Here is a 4,747-nt window from a genome sequence, read left to right on the forward strand (position 1 = left end):
ATTTTGTTTTATCTTATATGTCCAATATTTATTATATTTATATGCTTGCACATGATTGAGGCCATTATTTGTTTAAACTCACTTATCCAAATTAAGCCTACCCTTTTCAATTACCTTTGTTAGCCACTTTGAGCCTATAAATCCCATTTGTTCTATATTTTACCACATTACTAGTCTTAAATGGAAAAACAATTGTATATCCCAAATTGAATCTTTGGTTAGCTTAAGATAGAATTGTGTGTACTAGTTAAGTATGGGAAATTGTGGGAACAAAAGTCATTAAAGGAATGTATCATGATAATACAATGGGAATTTGGATACCTACTCATGTGAGACTATAAGAATTAAAAATCTATGTGTATTGATAAGCTATATTTATTTTTATGAAAAAAAATATATAAAAATAATAATAATAAATAAATAAACAAGGGGACAAAATCACCCCAATGCTGAATTAAGATTCAAGGATCAATGCACATATGATAAAAATTAAAATAAAAAGTTGATACATGAGTATGGATTGAAAAAGGGAATTCTAGGTAGCTAGGTATGAATTTTAAAATTACATTATATATAGGTTGGGTTGAAGCTTGGGTTAATTAAAGATTCAATTTATAAGCTCACTTGACCATACATGTATCCTTACCTCTACCTTAGCCCCATTACAACCTTGAAAAGACCTCATGATGTTTGCATTGGTATATTAACTGTTGTTGATTGGTTAGGAGAAGAACAAAAGTTAGAGAGCATGATTAGAGAAGAATAGAGTGATCACCCTATACACTAGAGATTAGAGCGTACATACATTATCAGTGAGGGTTCAATGCTTGAATTTCCATGTTCCCTGCTTTCATGAGCTCTCTTCTTGCACTTTTATCTGTCTTACTGTATAATGATAAAATTAGTGGGATTTGATTTGTAATTGTTTTGAAGAGCCTATTTACTTTTGATCAAGTGGACAAGTATCATATAGTTGCATTCATTCATATATATATAGGATTGCATTGCATGAGTTTCTACATGTTCATACTTATTTACTGTATCTCCTTCAATTAAGCATGAGGACATGCCAATGTTTAAGTGTGGGGAGGTTGATAAACCACTATTTTATGGTTTATATTATGTTTAATTGTGTCGTTTTATCATGATCCTCATCCACTTATTCATCAATTTATCATGCATTTAAATATCCTTCCTGGAATTAGTACATGATTGAAAACTGCTTCCTAGAGACTTTAAATTGTGCATTTTAATTCTTCTTTATTCCATTCGATGCCGTGATCTGTGTGTTAAGTGTTTCAGGCTTTATAGGGCATAAATGAGTTGGAGATTTGAAAGGGAAGCTAGCAAAAATAGAAGGAACACAAGAAATTGAGCAGATGACCAGCGAGAGGCGACGCGGCCGCATGGACGACGCGACCGCGTGGAAGAGAGCAAATTGCAGTGACGCAGCCGCATGGATGACGCGACCGCGCGGCATGGAACAGCACGAGTGACGCGGCCGCATGGATGACGCGCCCGCATGGTAAAGCAAAACGCGAATGACACGTTCGCATGAGCGACGCGATCGCGTGACATGCGCGATCTGCATAATTTGCAGAATCACTGGGGGCAATGCCGGGCCGCATTTTGACCCAGTTTTCGGCCCAGAACAGCAGACTAAAGCCAGAGAACATGCAGAAACAAAGCACAACATTCATTCTACACAGTTTTAGTTTTTTAGATCTAGTTTTACTCCTCCTCTAGGTTTTCTCTCTAGACATTCATAGTTTTAGGATTTTAATTTTTACTCGCTCTTTGCATTGGAACACTGAGAAGAGTTATTACCTCATCAAGACTCCGTCATTCTAATTCGTTTTCTTTACTGAGTACTATTCTTCCATGTCCTTTGCTTTGTTTAATTTCACCATTGGGATACTTTTATGCTTATTTAATACAAAGATTACTTTTATTTTCTAATTAATCAATTTAAATTCTATTTATCATGTCTTCTTTTAATTCCCTTTCATATGTTATGGATTTATTATTTACAATGAGCGAGTAGTTCCCTCACTTGATGGGGAGTTGATTGAAAGAAACTCTTGAGTTGGAAGGATTGAAAGAGAAATTGTAATTGGGTTAACTGTTGGATTGCTCTCTAGTTACCAACACCAATCCCTTTGAACTAAGTGGGTTGCAACTTGTGAATAGACGTAGTATTCCAACTTGTTTGACTTTCCTTTACCTAGTAAAGGATAACTAAACAGAACAACCATTAATTATCAATTAATCTTGAAAGCATTTCAACAATAATAGAGATTCCAACTAATCAACTCCCAGTCAAGGCTTTTATTTATATTATTTAATTTCATCAATTTGAATTTCCTGTTTACTCAACTCATTTCCTTGAAAATTTTTGGTTAATAAAATAGCGTACTTTTCTGCAACTCGTTGGGAGACGACCTGGGATTCATACTCCCAGTAATTTAAATTTTAATTCTCTGTGACACCTTTCTAAATTGATGAGCGGATTTCTGGCAAGTTAAGAACTATACTTGCAACGTGAATATTTTAACAATTTTTAATTTGCCAATTTTTGCACCCCATCAAAATCCCTGCCCAGTTTTCATCCCTAAGAAATTCAAATTTTTGTCTTTTGGTTTTGAGTGAAATTGTATGTTTTAGTTGTTTAGGTATACTCTAGCACGTGATTGCTATTGGATTTTGCTCCCAAAACTGTTAGGCTAGGTAAGAAATCCCAAATCACTTGTGATTTTATGAATATATGGAACCTAAGTATTGATTTTTATGAATTAATTGTGTATAGCTTGATTATTGAGATATTGGGAGCATTTGGATTTGAGTTGGTGGCTTGGTTGTGGTTAAAAGTTTGTTGGGCACATATTTGGTGTTTTGCACATATTGGAAATCGGCCAAGGTATGATTTCGGTTTTCTCTATGTAATATGTAATATCTATGGACACTTAGACTAGTGGACCATAGAATTGGATTAAAATTGAATGTGGATGATTATGATGTATGATGACTTTGAGTTTATGTTGCATGATGATGGATTATTGATGTCGTGTTAAGATTGGTGTTGGGTGATTATTATGATAATGATGGGTGGTAAGTGATGGATTTGTGTATGAGAAATTATTAATGTGTGATGTTATTGTGTATTTTTTGAGAGACTAATGAATTGATTGATAATTTGGTATGGAAATAATGAAAATATGAATTTTAGGTTGTGGAATGACTTGGAGGATATATGAATATGATCTAGGCACATTATGACTATTTTGAATGTGCAATAGGTGATTTTGGATTGAGATTTTGGTAAAATTGAGGTTTAGAGATTTTTCATAAAAATGGATTTTTGGTGAACTTCGACGTATCATATTTTGAGCTACGGTTTTTAAAATTTCTTGAATTTTATATCAAATTAAAGATAATTCAAAGAGCTTTAAAACAGTATAGATTTTGTAGAAATCTAAATTTTGTAGAGAAAGATATGATCATTAGAAGTTGGTGTCAAAAATCTGAATTCTGTGATGTTGCAGAATTTGTGATTTCTGGTTTGTGTGCGCACGCAAACTACTGTGCGCGTGCTCTGAACAGTGGCTATGTTTTGACTTGTGCGTACACACAGCCTTGTGCACATGCAGACCTTGTAAAATTTTGAAAATGTGCATACGCACACACTGGTGCGTACGCACAACAGGGAGATGCATTCTATTGAGAGCGCTAGCACACTCTGGTGCGCACACACACACCCTGTGAAATGTGCAAGTTGTGCGTACGCACAACATCGTGCAAACGCACACGCTGGGAAGCGCATTCTGTTGAGGGCGTTCGCACGTATCTGTGCGTGCGTTTAAAATGAAAACTTTTACCTTCTGTGCGTGCGCACACCTCTATGCATACGCACACTTCTCGAAAACTCTTCTGGGAGTGTGTACGCATAACCCTATTGGTGCACGGAATTGCAATCACACCTTTTCAACTCTGCACAACTAACCAGCAAGTGCATTGGGTCGTCCAAGTAATACCTTACGTGAGTAAGGGTCGATCCCACGGAGATTGCCGGCTTGAAGCAAGATGTGGTCATCCTGTAAATCTTAGTCAGGTGGATTCAAATGGTTATGAGGTTTTGATAATTAAAAGATAAATAAAACATAAATTAAAATAAAGATACTTATGTAATTCATCAGTGGGAATTTCAGATAAGCGTTTGGAGATGCTTTGTTGCTTCTGAACCTCTGCTTTCCTATTGTCTTCATCCAATCATGCGTGCTCCCTTCCATGGCAAGCTGTATGTTGGTGGATCACCGTTGTCAATGGCTACCATCCGTCCTCTCGGATGAAAAATACTAGGTACGGTTTCTACACGGCTAATCAACTGTCGGATTTCTCGTCTCGGATGAAAAATACCAAGCACAACTACCGCACGTCTAATCATCTGTCGGTTCCCACTTGTGTCGGAATAGGATCTCTCTATCCTTTTGCACACTATCACTGCGCCCAACATTTGTGAGTTTGAATCTCGTCACAGTCATCCCATCCCAGATCCTACTCGAAATATCACAGACAAGGTTTAGACTTTTTGGATCTCAAGAATGCTGCCAATTGGTTCTAGCCTCTACCACGAAGGTTCAAATCTCACGGATTTGAATGCTCTGTTGTCAGGAGAGGCAAGTCAAATCCGTGGATCAGAGACCCAAGAGACTATACTCCGGCTGTCATCCAATGACTACGTTGAACATCA

This window comes from Arachis hypogaea, chromosome 12, assembly GCF_003086295.3.
Source record: "Arachis hypogaea cultivar Tifrunner chromosome 12, arahy.Tifrunner.gnm2.J5K5, whole genome shotgun sequence".
Taxonomy (NCBI): Eukaryota; Viridiplantae; Streptophyta; class Magnoliopsida; order Fabales; family Fabaceae; genus Arachis; species Arachis hypogaea.